General features: G+C 30.7%; 1 protein-coding gene across 1 annotated transcript in view; it reads right to left on the bottom strand.

The window, feature by feature from the left end:
* Window positions 1–5,740: 5,740 nt before the first annotated feature.
* LOC130893089 (serine/threonine-protein phosphatase 2A 56 kDa regulatory subunit epsilon isoform) overlaps window positions 5,741–18,325 on the bottom strand; it is a 48,327-nt gene continuing 35,742 nt past the window's right edge. The window contains exon 7 of the transcript XR_009059143.1: window positions 5,741–18,135. The gene's annotated coding sequence lies outside the window, so the exon portion shown is untranslated. The remainder of the gene's footprint in view (window positions 18,136–18,325) is intronic.

Below are 18,325 nucleotides of genomic sequence, written 5' to 3'. Positions count from 1 at the left end.
GGAGTTGCAGATGTGAAAATGTGGCACGCAGCAAATTTGAGAAACCATGATGATGATTTATTATTGCTTATCTCATTACAAAAAGAACCAAAGTAAACGTCGGTTTTGAAGTGGGCCATATTTTTAATGAGACGGATATACTTAATGGATTGACAGCTAATTATCAATATTTTTGGAGAGAATAACTGCAAATCTCCCCAATCTGTGATATTCAATCTGCTCCTTTTTTTTTTTGTTAATAAGTTTGCAACTGCACTAAAACATTTTACGACAAGATATGACGAGGGAAACGCTTTTGCACAATTCCTCACAGTTCAGGATATTTTTCGGGTATTTCTACCTGCAGCCAAAATTTTTGATACCCTTTTTTGAATGTAATTTTTTATTCCTCATTAGTGCTAAGCTTGAGTAGCACCTCCTATAATATCACACTCTCCACTTCCCTATCTGGATTTATGATCAATGGTGGTATTTCCATTGACAGAATATCTTAATATGTTCATTAAAGCATTCTACCTGCGACAAGTTTGAAAACTGAAAAAACACGGCGACCAGTATTTTCCTTTGTTAAAAATAAATTGTAAAATAAATAATATATAAAATATCACTTTATGCATATAACAAATAGTTATGTAGATACTTACTTTCCTGACACTGACAATCACTAATATCGATTCACTTTTCTTTATGAAATTCCCTAAATAAATGAGTAACGTTTTAGTCCAGTCAAATAAAACTTTGAAGGTTACAAAAATTCCCATAGAGCTAAAAATTGGTATGAATTATTATAAATAAATTATGAAAACTCCCCACTAATCCCCCTTGTGCAAAAAATTTTATTGATTGTGAAAGTTTCCAAAAATCGGTTTTTCGCGTTTTCAGCTAAATGGTGAGTTTTACAGCAAAAATAGTTCAAACAAAAATTGTAGATCATTCGATTCTCTACAAAAAATGTATCCACACTTTTTTCATAAGTATTGCCATTTCTGTGATATAGCGGTTGAAACAATTGAAAAAAATATTTTATTTGTAATATGCACGTTAATGTAGATTTATATAAATTTTTGAACCGTTATACGAATAAACACATGAGTCCATATGTCTTATACACATACAAATTATAAAATTCTTAGAATATAAATGAACGTCAAAAACTCCGCCCCCATTTTCATTTAGTCGCAAGGCCTTGAGTAACATTTCATGTATTTTGTTACAAAGTTTGTGCATTTTATTGTTTTTAAAAAAAATGTCGCAATTCTGCTTAATTTGTAGTCAACCTTTGACTTAAAGTGGAGTTATTACTATTGATCGCGACATGAAAACATTAATTGATGCAAGTATTGAAAGAGGTGATGAGTTTTCAGAGTACCTGAAAGACCGGACATCTGTAAAAATTCATGTGCGGTGACGAAAAAATTATACTCAAAAAGTAGCATTGATGCCGTGGAAAGACGGCGCCAAGAAGAAGAAGCTGGTGCATCAAAAATAAGTCCTCGTACTAGAGGTGTAGTAGTAAGTGAAACTACATTTTGCTTCAAACAGTGTTGTTTATTTTACGGCCATGAATTAAATGGAGAGTTGGAGAAGAAAAAAGTATTCTAACTACAGCTAAAACTCGTTGTGATGATGTAGCCAAAGCTGTTGTTCGAATTGAATTTGAATATGATTTAGTCACTGCCGAGGTTAAGTATCATAACGATTGCTACAATTCTTTTTGAAACCGACCACAGGGGGTAAAGCCGGTTGTCCTCAAGATGAAGCTACAAATATTGCGATGAGAGAAATATTTAAGTATATTGAAAATAACGATGATTGTCAATTCACATTAGACGAATTGAAAAGTATTTGTAAAAAATCAACAATAGATAACAGAACCATTAAAATGCGATTGGAGTTGGAGTATGGTGAAGAAACTATTATTACAGAAAAAACAGGATCATTATGTTTTATTGAGAGTCACCATGATATTTTAAATCAAGCTTGGTACGAAAAAAAAAACAGAATAATTTTTCCAAATTATTTTTTCAATTATATATTACATAATTTACACAGCTTTCATCATTTTCAATACTCAATTTGATTCAATAGGTCGTGGAATAGGCCTACCGGGGAAACCACGTTAAAAAAGGGCCAAGCTCACTACCTCATAGGTGGTGTGGAAACGTGTGCATATTACGAATAAAATATTTTTTCAATTCTCTCAACCGCTATATCACGGAAATGGCAATACTTATGAAAAAAAGTGTGGATACGTTTTTTGTAAAAAATCGGATGATCTACAATTTTTGTTTGAACTATTTTTGCTGTAAAACTCACCATTTAGCTGAAAAGGCGAAAAACCTATTTTTGCAAATTTTCAACATCAATAAAAATAATAGTATTCTGAATATTCATACCAATTTTTAGCTCTATTTTAAGGACCAATTTGACTGGACTATTTATCCTTGACATTCGTATTTATATTTGTGAAGAGTCAAATAAGTTCGTGCAAGATTGCAAGCAAATTCACCACAAGTCGTATTAATTTGCACGTCTAAACAAGCATTATACTGGATATGGATTATGCACGTTTTTACAATTAATAGTTGTTGAGCTTCTTAACATATTATCTGCCTTTAATGATACGAAAGGTCAAGCTAACATTTTAGTTCCTCACTATCGAAACCAAATAAATTTTCATGTACCTGCCCTTAAGTTTGTAGACTCTCATTTTTCATTACGCCCAACGTAGACTTCTATCGAGTTTCCCGTGGACCCTTGGTGGTCCATCTGGATAACTTTGGGAATCACGGTTGTAAAGTATATGGCTAAGGTAGGCATACAATAACAGTATAGAATAATTCGATATAGGCAGAAACTAACGCATGACCTTACGAATCATCAGAGTATTGTTGTTGTTGCACAGCACTCGGCGTGTTGGAATATTGCGCGTTATTTGTACCCATAACATGATAGAAACAATATTATTAAATTGAAAAATTTCATAATTTTACTTTAAATATTCTCCAATTCGACGAAAAAGGCAGGAACTTATATTCTTTGTAAACCGCACACGGCCTTAAGAATTGGAACGTCTCAGTCACTCCATTCAGAGTCCAACCGTCTGCCAAAGTGGATGCATAGTTAGTTTCGATACAGAAATATTCATCGTAGAAATCTATCATGTTCGTGGGATATTGCAATAAAATATTATTTCGATCGTACTTAATTAAAAAACAATGTTGGAAGGGTGAAATCATATTTTCAAGGAAAGACGAGATGCCTGTTCTTCTTGACTTTTTTTAAAATTGAATCAGTGCTACCAACGGATCACCTACGTTACGGTATAATTTCCCTAATGTATATTACAAAGAATTTTTCTATCAAGATATAATTTGAATACAAGCCGAAACAGAGAAAATAGTATAAAACAGAAGGCCATTCCAGCATTCGTTCTTTGGAACACTTGCTGGAATGAAAAGCCTTCTGTTACTCGTATTTTATTATACTATTCTCTGTTTTGGTATTAGAACAAATGGACTCCATTCTTAAATCATTTTTGGCGATTTTCTGTAGTGGGTCGGAGCATCTGAATAACAATTTCGTTTGGACGGCTGACTGGACGATGCATTATTCGGTCATGTGTGAGGTTATTATAATTTTAAGGTATTATTCACAATAAATTATAATGAGTTTTTGAACAAAGTAAATGTATTCATGAAATATGGACGAAACACAAAAAATCTACAGTAAAGAAATTTCTCGGAAAGGCTTAACTTTAAAATAAATAGATGGTTTAATATATTGAAGTTATTATGTGTCAATCTATAAAGAGGTAAATTATTTATGGCAGTAGAGGTCACGTTCCGCAATTCTGGTGGTGTAAATTGAAGTTCTTCATCCAATATTCCGCTCACAGGATGAGTTTTCTCTGACTCAAGCAAAGTTTTAAATTCAACTAATATTTCCAAAGTCAAATGTCAAACATGAATCAGTGCTACCAACCTACGCTGTAATTTCCCTAATGTATATTTTTAACAATTTTTTTATAAATAATGTGAATACAAGTTGAAACAGAGAAAATAGTACAAAACTCACATAACAAAAGGTTATTCCTGCATTCGTTCCTTCGTCCGAATTTGGAGCTCTTGCTGGAATGAAAAGCCTTCTGTTACTTGTATTTTAATATACTATTTTTTTAAAATTGATTCATAACATATGTTTTATTTTGTATTTATGAATATTTAAATTTTTGAAATTATTTGTTATACGTCTAAACAATTTTTCAGCAACGACCTATATTAATTATAATATCATCCCTCACATATGTAACGCTTATGTTTTGATCTTTTCTATTATCAAAATATGAAATTCTTTTTCGGTATTTAATATAGTTAAAATTAATACTAAATAAAATTAATTATGAAAAAAACTTACCTATGAAAAATGATCCTTAAAGATTTGTTTTTACGAGTGTTAGAGCAGCTATAAGCTACATAACTAACCATTTTATTTGTTAACCACTCTGAACTTTATATAAAATTAGCAAAAAAACAAATACATGCGCTTAAACCAATGCAATAATCAAAATATAGTCATACTTAGATGTTTAAGATGGCGACTTCCGTTGCAATTTCTGCTATCCTTCCTTCACTTAATCAATATAATATATAACTTACCAAGATACTGGGTTAGAGTTAGCAACTATAACTTTATACAGCGAGAGCTGCGGAACCTTATGCATTAGTGTAAAAATATCATTAGTCAATATCGTTCTTTCTTTTTCTATAATTGTTTTTTGTGGAAAAATACTATACAGACAGAATAAACTAGCATTGGTGTATGAATTACAAGCAAAAATTACAGAATTCCAAGGTATTTCAAAAATTAATCATATTACAATTTTATATACATATTCACAGCTTTTCAGTAATTAACGATTCTATAAATTCCTACTTAAGATTTGATTTTAAACTTTTTGTATACATTGTCTTATTTTATTCCCTACTTCTGAACTAATGCAGATCAAAACTGCAACTCCAAAATATTGTAGCTATCACTTTTTTTATGTTTTTAGTGACCTTTGTTTTTTTGGCACGGGCTTTTCTTTCCGATGACACTCCATGGTATCTCTTTTGGATGTCGGATCATAATAACAGACCATAGTTTCATCATCTGTTACAATTGATCGTATCACACTTTTTCGCTCCCCTCGGCAGAGCTCTAAAAATTGCTGACATTCTAGTCCACGCTACTTTTGCACTGCGCGAGTGCACATTGCACTAATTTTTATCATATTTAAATGCTGATGTAGGACCCTTAGTGCACTTGTTATGGAAATTCTGGTCTGTGCTGGATTCTCTTTTGTTTTTAGGCGCCATTCACTTATAACAATTTCTTCCATTAATTCAATGTTTTCTTAAATAGTCACCTCCAGTACGTGGGTCATCTTCTAATGATTCTCGTCCCCGGTGCAACAACTTAGACCAATTTTAATTCTTAAAAATGGTAGACACAAGTCGCCGTGAAAAGCATTCATACTGTTTTTGATTTCTATTGTTATCAATCCTTCTTTAATCAAAAATTTTATAACACCGCAAAACTCAATTTGTGACATTTTCTTTAAACAACTTGACTAAGTGGTCGTTTGAGCACTTCTAGAATAAAATGGAACGAAGCAGCACTTTACAACTTTGTGGAAAACACTCCGATGTTGGTAAATTTCACTTACAAAGGAATACAAATAGAAAAACAAGAAGTATCAAAATGAGAATATTTATTGACGCACTCATATGCGTACACTGATAACTGCTTAAGTAAGTCTTATGAAAGTTAAAAATGTACTGATTTACTATTACATTCACAATAATCAAAAATATTTAACAACAAAATAAAAATTAGGTCACAGTTGTATTCTTAGAAGCAGAGCTTTTTATGTTATCTAACACATAAAAAAAGTATATGGCATGGAAACGTACCTAAATAAAATCTAAGCTATATTTACTTCAGACATATATAATATATTTTTATATACAACACAAAACACTCTGCTCTAAATTATCTACATTAATTTAACCCTTTCAAGAAAAAAAAACAATAGAGATTTAACAATATATTTTTTAATATATCTACAAGATTCATAGTGTTAAATATATTTTACATAGTTTGAGGGGGACCAATCGCGCGATTCCATATATAGAAACTGACAATTACATTCCTCAATTAACTGCAGGAACATTTTTTCTATCCAAATACTTCGTTTTTCATATTTCAGTATATTTCAAATAGAAAGCACACTTCAAGAAATATTTTTCACAACGAGCGATCGGGTAGAGTTTTCATAAAACGAAAGTCATTAGTGAAGAACATACTGTACTTTGAGGTCAGGTATTTCCGTAATAAAATATGAAAAAGCCAAATGGAATAAATTCATAAATTGGGCTACTGTACATATTTATGAACAATTCCTAAACATGTCATCTTCAACTCTCATCGAATGACAGGTAAAAATGGGAAGTATAGTTTGAAAGGTATCTTCATTATCTATTCAAAAATTGTTTTCAAGTTTCTGGCACCAATTATAAATTTACTATAATATACTCAGATTTTTAAAATTCATACTTCGAAGTGTTTCTATGGCAATATTAGTTTGTTTAATACACTTCAGCAAATTGTTTTGTAATTATAAGTTGTCAGTATTATAATCATAATTTGAAATTGTGAAGCCGAACATAGCAGGAATTAACTTGTTTTCCTGATTTAACTCTTATATTCCAAGGAATTATTAGTAGAATAGAGAAGCAGTTTCGTGAGTCTGGCCGTGTAAAGCTGACTAAAAAAGCAGCTGCCAATGAGCTGAGTGATAAAGTCAAAACAGATGTGTTTGATGCTTGAGGAAAATCCCACGTACATCAAGTAGACAGGCATTCACTACATCGATAGTAAACGTATTAAAAGAAAAAAATGTATCCCTATAAAATTTCCCTACTTAGGAGTTCATGAAAAACGATTTTGATTGGAGAATTTATATTTGTGAGTGAACGATCGACAAGTTTTATAACTACCAAAATGGCCGCTTCCAATCAATCCAAATCCTCATTGAATGAGAAAAGGACAAAAGCAATATTCTCGAAGGGTTAATGTGTATGTAGGGATTGTTGGAAACGAAACGATATTTCCAGTGAATGCGACATGGTTTCAGCAAGATAGAGCACCATCACATTACCAAAGAAAGGTTCGGCAGTATCTCAATGGTATATTTCCCAAACGTGGAGACAGAGGCAAGGATCGATAGAATGGCCATCACCTGATCTAACATTACGCTTTATATGTTGAATAAGGTTAGAAGACAATTTAAAATATTTCCAAGGAATTTGAGGTAAATTTTTGGAACACTACTTCATTGACATTCATAGTTCTTTCAAATGTTTTAGATTCTTTTACATGTTACATCTTTACTATGATATACTTCAAAATGATAATTTCTTTGAATACAGAATGGAACGCTATATCACAATGATTTAAAAAATTAGGGTTGTACCTGCCATTCGAAAAGGGGAAGGTAGGAATCTCGTTTTTACGTTAAATAATATCAGTTTATAATTTAAATTTAATGTTTTTCGTGAATGTTCACAAATATATACAGCAATCAAAATAATGAAATGTATTCTATTTGACTTTTACACACTACATGTTCTGACTTGCTGATATGATATTTGATTTACAAGTGGGGACACACTTCATACAAAAAAAATATTTTTGTACCATACTAGTGGTGGAACTTCACAGACGTATGAGACTGGACTTAGGAATTGAAATATCTTATGCTACAAAGAAGTGGTTTGAGATGCCGGTATGAAGCATTTTCCCACTACAACATGAGCACCCAATTCACAGACTCCAGTGGAAGGGAAAGTATATAAATTTACCAGGAGAATTCTGGAACCAACCTAGTTGTCTGGTGAATTGTCGAAAGCGAGTATTGAGGAAGTCAAGGACCGTAATTGAGTACCATGAAACTGAAAGGACCGATCGTTTTTAAAAGCTTGGTGTATCCTCTATTAAAAAAGCCCGGGCAGACTTTTCAGGTAAATAAAAAGTACTTTTGGATCCATTTAGAAGTATTTCAATAATTGTCCATCTAACGACTAATTACTAACTACATGCGTAGACGTCTTCAAACTTGCATAGATGTAAGAAATGTTAAAACGAGAAATTCATCCTTTTTCAAGCTCCATTTGACAAAAAAAAAGATTTTGAAGATTTGCAAAAGTTTTGATCCATGTGGTGTTTTCCTTACATCTCAAGTAACATTGATATTTATCAACCTAGTTTTGACGAAATTGTCAAGAAAAATGGTGTTAACATAAATTGTATCTAAAAGAATCCACGTTTCAAAGTTCATCCAAATAATAGCCAAAGATATTTGTCAGTGGAGAATGAAGTATTAGCATTGAATAAAGAATATTCAATCATATATTTTTCGTTTGTTAGGAAGTAATATTTCCAACATGGCGAGACATCATACTGAATCATACAGATATACAATTTTGTTTCTTGTCCTAGGATTATTTATTTTATAATTTTTGGGTTAATTATGCAAAACAATGAAAAGAAAATACCCTTTTTAGGTATAAAGTTTGCGATAGTTATAGTAATAAAACTAATGTTTTTATAAATTTTGATAAACTGAAAAATACCGCTGCAAAAGAGTACCGCTAACTAGCACCCGAGTGGTAAACAAGGTGTTTTGTCCAAGTCTAGTAAAATTTAAAATGATATCGCGGAAGTTCAAATATGAAATACATATTAATATTCATATCTATATTTTAGGTTAGTATCTAGGTAAGAAGAGGTCCAATAAATTTGCAATACCACGTCAATGACCGCTACTTTTAAGATTAACACCTTGAATCTTTTTCTGTTACAGTTGCACACGACCTGACACAACCAGTGCCCGAATCACCCAAAGAATTATGTTATCGCAGAAAAGTAACTCATTTTTTAGTTCTAATACAAGTAAATTCTTAAGAGGTTTTCACTTACACCGGAACAACAAAAACACCATCTTATTCCAACAGAATATTTCATTAACACGGTCAGAGATTTCAATTTGCCAAAAGATAAATTTGCTAGATGATGTGATTATCTAGGTATATTCCAGTATTTTTGTTTCATTTTATATCTTAGAATATATTTTCGCAGTTAAAGAAAAAGTCCCAAAAGCTACAGTCGACACGACTTTAAAAACCAATTTTCAGAACTTTAAACTGTTTTGGTGGTCAGACAGTCATATCTAAACGGAAAGCGTATCAAAACGATTGAAAAGTCGGTAATTATTTATATTAAGGCGAAAAGTCTTAAAACAATAATATAAAAAGTGGAGATATTCTTCTTGCAAGAAATAGAAATGTTCGACCAAGAAACTAATGACTTCTTCGATACTCCCGGTAGGTATTTTGAACATTGGTGCGAGCTTATAAAAAATTTTATGTATTCAGTGGGATGACGTAAAATGATATTCTCTCTACAGGAGAAATGAGTATGTAAAAGGGTAAAAACAGGAACCTCAGAAAAGTATGAATTGGCACAGAAAACCCGTCCTGAATTTCTTTTTTTTATATGGTACCAAAGTTTCTCAATAAAATTTCCTATTATTTTATATACTCGTATAGAGGCTTTATTTTATTATACACCCAAACTAAAGGTGGTTTTTGTTAATATTTAGGTAAGTATCGCGTTTATCACAAGAAAAACGTCAAAGGGGCCATTTAGTCAATAAATTCTAGTTTGTCAATATGGAAATGAAAAACATAACCTCCAAAAACGGTCAGCGTCTCAGCATTTCAGTTAACCCCACTCGAAATTTTATAATTGGAAATCTGAATTTTGAAAAAACTTTCGTCATAATAAGTTATGAGAAAAAATGTTAATATTATTACAAAAATTATGACATATTTGAAAACAAATACGGCAAGCTCGTCACTAATAACTTTTAATGGTAATACTCACTGTTTAGTACCAAGGTTAAAAAAATATACTATTTTCAAGTTTGGGGTGGTTGTATATCCCAAAGTGAAATGTGTATAATTATTTTTTTTAAGTATCAGAACGAACATTGAAATGTTCTACTATTTCATATAGTACTGAAAATTGGATAGTTTTGGTACTTTACTTGGAAAGGAAAGGGATATACACAATTTTTTCCTATTTTATTGAAGCAAAACAAATTTCACGTATAAAAGACTTGGTTAAGTTAATTACATATATAATTTGTTATTTTTAATTTTAAAATATCTATCGCAGTTTACAGAAATAATTTACAATAAAAGAATTAAGAACAAAATAATGTTGGTGCGTACTATACTTAAATAAAGCGGAAGAGTCGTTTAAAAAGTTTCACTTCGAAAACATTTCGGGTTGAGCAAAGCTTTAAAAATTAATTTCGCACGTTAGAGTTATAAAGGTAAGTTGTTTGTTGTTTCTAAAACATTTCATATTGTAAACCATGAAGTTTGTTCAATTAAAAACGATTTTTATACCAGTCTTCCTTCAACGATTGTCCATAATGAAGTTGATATTAAATCGATTGTTAAAATATTTTAAGGAAATTATTTTCTATTGTAATCTGTCCTTTTATCACTGGAACCACGGCTTCAAAGGATCATCAGATTTTGTACCAAATTATAAGAGGAGGATTAAATAATATTAAATATGAATTACACTTCAAATTGAGTGCCTTGGTATAAAAGCGGTAAATGTGCATATTTATTAATTTGGGAATATGGGCATATATAAAAATTTAAGAATTAAATTTGTTTCGGGCAAAACAAATACAAATTGTGGTTCAATTGATGTAAAACAGGTATACACACCTGTACCCACCCATTTTATTCCAAATAATATTCCACATTTACTTAGAAACAACCGAACAATAACTTTCAGGATTAGTTTCGTCAAATGTTAAGCCGTTAAATACCTCTTATTACCCTTCACATTTTGAGTTTGTACCATATTTTGCTATGGATACTTCTAATACAGAAGATAGTTTACCACGCTGTGATACTAAATTAAAATTTTGAGATAATTTCTTCTGAAGATCAGATATCACAAAAATTCTAGAAAAGCATATATTGGGCACAAAAAGAAGCCTCATTTACAATGCAATGTGAAACAATATCAACATAACTGTCGCTTTAACTGCAACAAAAATACATTGGAAGATGATAAAGTAAAGTGGTATATAGAAGCATAAAGAAAAAACATGTTCAAATAAAATGAGATCAAAGGCAAAAGTTTCAATGAAAGCATGTTTGCAAAATGTTCTTTCTTCAAACTTTTACATTAGCAACAAAAGATTTACTCCAGTTTCTTACAAAAGTAGCGATGTTGGTAGTTGTAAAAAGGGCCAGAGAGGTCGCAGTTCTGCCATAAAAATGGTTCCGGTAAAACGAGATTCGGTCATTGAACACATAAAATTGTTTCCAAAATACAGGTGTCATTATTCTAGAAATTCAAACTTCAACATAACGATATTCATCTCGGGAGCTCAATATTAACAAAATGTAAGATTTAATATTGAACACTGTAAGGAAAGACAAATAATTCTTTTTAAACAGACGTATTAACAATATGTTTTTAATACAGAATTTAACTTAAAATTCTGTCACTTGTAAATATGATAGTTTTGATACTAAGATTAAATATTTTTAAGATGCAGAAAAAGTTAAAGATTCTGAGATAAAGCAAATAATGGGTCACCACAGAAGAGCAGAAAAGGCACGAAGGAAATTCAATATTTCTTTTACACAAAAGAGACAGAGATAATTTCGTTTTCTTATAAAAGTTCTTTGGATTTAGAATCTCCTTTTAGCAAATGCGTCTATTTTTCTAAAGCCACAGACAAGTTTTGCAGTTAAACAATGATTGTTCAAAAAATAAATGAGCTAAAGTGGGAAAAGTTGCAAACACTTCCTCCAATATATCACGAATATTACAACATTCAATACGAGATAAAAGATAAGAGAAGAAACAAAAATCAAAATTAATTCGAAGAATAAAATGCAGCACATGAAATGGACTTCATTTTATATTCCGTTGTCGAATAATGTTTATAAGTTTGTTTTTTTCCCCAAAATAAAATCATAATTTTATTCCGAGTTTTTTTAAATAAAAAGTTGGAATAGAAAGGGGATAAATACTTTTTTAGAGTTTTGACAAATTTTTCATAAACTTTTTCAAATAACCATTCAAGCACTGCAAATATCTGAAAGTAGTCAAAATTGCACCTATACACCTCTTATTCTAAAGCACTCAATTATGAAGGAATCGAGGTAAATATTGGAACATAACTACTCTTCTAAATAATCAGGTCGAAATAAAGTATTTACATTCTTAGGATCTGACTTATCTTTCTTCGAGGTGGTTTAATTGAACACATTTCGAACATTTATCCACGAACAATTAATGAACGTTTAATTTGACATTATTATGCTCTGTGATATTCGGTATCGCACGATACACCTATTGTTGATAGTTCGCTTTGATCTTTAGATTGTGGTTTATAATCCAGGCTCTACTGTTACTTTTAAAACTTATTCCACACTGAATCATAACTCTAATTGGCTAAAATCACATAGTCTTTTTGACATAGGTTTTACGAGGGGCACTTACTAACGTAGACAAGTCCTTTTTTATATCAGTTGCATTAATGTCTTACAAGTTGGAAATAAAATGAAGCATTCATAATTTGGTTGGACAGATCCCTAAGTCTGACATAGTTTCCATTTTTCAAAATCAAAATATTTCACGCAGTAGCATGTACCCTGCATTAGCCGAATGTGAAGAAGGAATACCATGTCCGAACCTCCAAAAATGCGGAGTTTCCTGCTCACACTCCAAACTTAAATCCCATTGAACACTTGTGGGGAAATGGGGAGACCTTTACAGAGACATGTGCCGATCCCAGAAATTCTAGAGAGCTTCGCGACATACGGGTACAGGAATGGGACAGTCTTCCGCAGAACTTTACATAAAATCTGATCAAAAGCATGCCTCGCGTTTGCAAGATGTTATCACTATCGAGGAGGGAATACCAGCTACTGAATGCCTTAAAATTTATTTTGTTTCAACGAAAACCATAGCAAAGTGATTTTATTCATTGTCATTACTTAGTATAAATTGAAATTATTCATGTTCATAACTTTCAACAACAGAAACTACTTTTTCATTAGAGCAGACCTTTAGCAAACTATGTTACAACCGAAAAAGATCCGAGAAAACATAAAAATTTCTCTTACGGGGTGGGGTGATCCTAATTATGCTTGGCAGTGTAAAAATCTACAATTATAAATTGGACCAAACCACATTCATAAAACGAAATTAAATCTCCCGTTGACACTTTGTGAAACATTTGTAAGAACATATAAATGCTTCTTAATATATTATGAACATCAGATATCGATAGAACCGAGAATAAGTTAACAAATTTTCGCCATTTTTTTACCCATTTTTTGATGCTTCAATATATTGGGCTTAGTCCTTTATTGTACTCACATTTGATCGTTAATTCATTTGTCAAAAATACTTGAGCCATTCTATTAAGAATGAATTTCCAACTCAAAATTTTTCAATAATTTAAAACGAAAAACTAACATTTGACAGAATTGCTCTACATGATTTTGCATAAAATTAATGAGTTGGTGAATTGTTGTCATTTAAAAAGAAATTTATCGGAAAAATAAAAGTCCTTCTGTTATCACTTGATAAAATAGGGTGGAATAGAAAAGGAGAACTAGTTTGTTACCAAGAAATTTATTTCAGTCGGCGTTGTCCAGATTTACGTTTATTATAAGGGATTTTAGCTGGAGACAGATCCTATAGGTATTTATGTTCCGTAACCAATTAGAATAAATTCATAGTAAATGTGTGTTTTAATTGAACAATCCTTGTAACATTGAGTGTACGACTTTTTACAAATGACTTACGTTACAAAATATCGTGCAGTATCTTATTTTTAAATTTAATTGCTAAATATTTGAATCTATCTTAATAAACGTTCGTTATTTGTTATCAACAATTAAATAATATACTTTCCACAGCAAGGCCCTAATATTTAATACACTCGTCCACCTCCTTTATCTCACAGTTAATGCATAAGGCTACTTTAATAAAAATATTTATCCCAAAATTTTCAAGAAACAAAAAGGAAATTTAAATCTGAGCAATTCATTCTTTGAGCTGTACAATATAGACCTTTATAGATCCTCCTTTGAACCAAAAAAAAAAAAAATAAATAAAAGCCAACGTCATGACAGTATTTGAAACATATTCAAAAGTTGAAGGTAAAGGGTTTAAATCGACCTATTTTAAATTATTTAGTGAAATTTGTTATTATTAATTTTATTTTCGTGTTGCTTTGTGATAATTTTTTTATTTCATTTTTAGAATCTATGATAAAAAATCTGAATTTAGAATTATATTTCTTTGTATTGAAATATTGAACGGCTGTATAAAATTTTTCAAACAACTAATTTTAGTAATGGCAAAAAAATTAACTATCGAAGAATCTCGAGCTATTGGATTACTCGAAGCGGGCTCAATGTATTTTGAAGATGCTTAAAACTGAACCCGTTGTCGAAAGAAATGTGTAAGATCCAGAGTAACAACTGCCATTGATAATTGTCATCTGGGACTTACGATTCGTATAAAACTTTTTAATGCTAGATATGAGGAGAACGATGAAGAGGACTTACATCTCACCAATGGGACCAGAATTCATTCTTGGTGTAGCTAAAAGTGTTGATTCAAGCCAAAGCGCCTGATCGACATCGGCCTTTGACAATATCAACTAAGTCTTCAATCACTTGGCCGCCTACAACGTTACTAGGAACTATGCTAGAAGTGTTTCTGAATCGTTCTCAAGAATAAGAAAAATCTGCCAATTCAAGATTCTGACAGAGTACTATTGACACCTGTAGGCACCTGTAGGTAACAAAGATTAGCTTGAACATTATAACACCAACATGATGTAATGAATTTGGGATCGCGATCTTTACAGAATCTTTTTATGGATTATTTTCAGATAGTACACGAAAACGAATATAGATTAATCCATTGACGCCATCAACGGCTTTGATATTCACCCTTTTCGAGGAAGTTCAATTATGGTCTGGACAAGTAATGTTTTCAGTGGACGGATGAAAACATGACAAGTATAAAGAGATCAATTTTATGCTGATAAAGGCCCTCGGTTCACTTTTATCAATGATAATGCGAAACCACATCGACCTGCGGTCGTTTTAGAATAGAAAATCAAAGTTGCCTAATCTGAAACCCATGGAATATGCTTGGGATCAGTTTGAAAAAGCCATAGACGACCACAATCCGCGAGCAGAAACTATAAGAAAAAACTTTGAAATCCTCTTCACAACTTCACAGCAAAAATCGCACGAAATTTATTGGACAACTTGGTTAAAAGTATGCCAAAATGTCCTGCTGTAAAACGTGCAAATGATGGTCACACAAGCTTTGTTTAAACATTCCTCGATAAATTAATTTGTTTGATTATTCCATATTAGCACAAATTATTTTGTTCTAAGTTTTAAGATCGAATTTAATCAATATCTTGAATTTTCAAAAAAACTGTTTAGTTTTGACTAGGCGACACATCCACGAATTATATGAATAGCGAAACACGTTGCAATTTTTCCATTTTGAATTTATACCTAAAGAAAACGTTTTTCTTTATGAAACTTATAAATATTCATTTGAAACACCTATGAATGTTTATATTGTACTGTAGTTATAACTACAATGTGAAACATGAAAATTTTTATTTTGGTCATACAGTGTGAATTACTTCTGCCAAATATTATATTTAACTACTAATTAACTTTTAATATTAATTAATAATTAACTTTACCTCATTTACAAATATTTTCATTTTCAGATAATTTATACTATCGTTTTTGAGGCTCTTAGAGAGTCGAAAAGGCATTCAATTTCAATGAATTAATTCAACTTTTGTTTTTACGGCGAATTAAAAGAAATGGGAAACCTCATGTGAAAATTTATCAGTATAAACGGGTTTAAAGATCCGGAATGTTTCCTCATGATAGAAACGCATTCAAAGAATAAGATTTTGTTGCAGAAATGCAAGAAACAAAATGAAGAAAGAGTAGAAACAGTGAATGAAGAAAAAGTAGAGGATAAACAATCAGATAACAGCGAACCAAAAGGAAAAAACCTCTGAAGGACAAGCAAACCACTGGAAGACAGGTTACCCTAGAGAACACCTGTAAACTTGATGCCTGTTCTAACTGCTTCAAAAATATTATTAAAGAGGATTCAAGAAGTGAAAATTTACTGTTATAACTAGGAAGATAATTGTTCAAAACCAAATCAGTAGAAAAAAATAAAACCTATTGGAGTATAAAAATTCAGTGGACCAGGTAGAAAGCTTTGAAGATGCTGTTTGTTTTTTCTGCGAAATTCCGTACTCTGAAGATGTGAGTGGCGAAGAATGGATAATGCGTCAGAACTGCTCCAAAGTGCTTATGTTGATTGTGCTAGTTGGAAAAGAAATGGGTATATTTCTGAATTTTGAATAACTTGTTCTACTTTCTATATAATTTCTTTATGTTTATATGTATAACTTTTTTAGGTTACCTTTTTTCATTTCCATAAATAAATATTTTTAAAAAGTACAAAATAATTCTTACTTATATACTTATTACCAAAATTAAATTGGGTACCTCATTTTAGGATAACATATGTCCCAAATATAGAGTAGTGTCCTTTTTTAATTCTGTATATTTTCTTTTGCTTTTTTCAGAAACATGTTTCTTTATGTTTATATGCATAACTTTTTTTCGGTAAACTTTTTTCATTTCCATAAATATTTCTAAATAATACAAAATAATTTTTAGTTATATACTTATTTCAAGTTACAAATTAAATTAGGTACCTCATATTAGAATAACATTTATCCCAAATATGGAGTAGTACAATTTTCTTCCATTCTACATTTTCATCTACTTTTTTTAGAAACATGTTCTTTTTTATTAAATGCTTGATAGTATATGTAGAAAAAATGAAATATGAAAATAATGCTTAAACTACCTCCGTTTATTTATTATGGTGTTTTGAATAAAAATTACCCCTTATAGCAGATTTTGCTCTATAAACATTTTGATTATATTATTTTGATGATTATTGGATGAAAAAGTACAATATGTATATAAACATGAAAAATCATAATTTTTTAAAATTTTTTCGTTTTTTGGGTAGATTAAACAAAAAATATACGGCATTCTTTATATTGTTGGTAAAAAAGTTATCAATAATTATACGTATATGATTGTGTTTACATGACCATTAAAAACTTTTTTTTATTCCCGTAATTTTTCTACAAATTTGCCGTGTAACGATAATTAAATAAATAATAATAAAAATTGGATGATTTTCTATTATCTAGAGCGAAAAACGAGAGGACCGCTATGGTATGAAATCACCGATTTTCATTTTCAAAAAAATATATCTAATTATTTGATGATAAGTACAGCAACGCTATAACTGTGTACCAACATCTTTTCAATATAGGCTCCATGTTGATGTTTTTGTTTATATTCATGTACGTTAATGATTTTGGCCTTTTTTTAACCACCGAGTGAACTGAAGGTGGAGGACGAGGGTGTAATTCGGAACGTCACCACAGAAAATACTATTATATCTTAACCGCAAGTGCAATATAATTGCAAAACATATTACAGCATCTTTTAAAACAAGAAATAATTACGAAATTCACTCTACGAGACGATTAAATTTTTATATGAATCTCTAAAATAGTGAATTTTCTACATTTTCAAAAAAGCTATCAATACTTTTTACAGCCCATTAAGTGTACATTGATTTGATACTAACAAAACTGCATATAAGTTATTTTTATTTTTTGATAAAACACACGTGCTTGATGAGTTCGAGTTGTTAACAAAATTTCAAATTTGAAGAAAATAATAGACATAGTGATTTGCAACAACACTTACATTTTTAATAAATATTTGATGAAAACCAATTTCAGATAAAATTTATTTTAAATTTAATTCCTTTTTTCTGAAGCCGGTTTAATAGTGAAACTGTAGAAATAACTCTTCAATGCTGGAAAATAAAATAATAATCATAGATATATCGAAAAAAAATCGAATGCTTCACACACACCTGATTATATTATTCATTACCTATAAATGGGTCACTAGTGTGTAAAATAATTTGGCTATAAACCAAATTTAACATTATGTCAAGCTTTAGTATACTTACTTTTTCGTCATCTATTTTATTATATTAAATA

Source organism: Diorhabda carinulata, chromosome 4 (genome assembly GCF_026250575.1).
Source record: "Diorhabda carinulata isolate Delta chromosome 4, icDioCari1.1, whole genome shotgun sequence".
Classification (NCBI taxonomy): Eukaryota; Metazoa; Arthropoda; class Insecta; order Coleoptera; family Chrysomelidae; genus Diorhabda; species Diorhabda carinulata.
The sequence above is the reverse complement of the archived record's forward strand: the minus strand, read 5'-3'. Positions and strand labels throughout refer to the sequence as shown.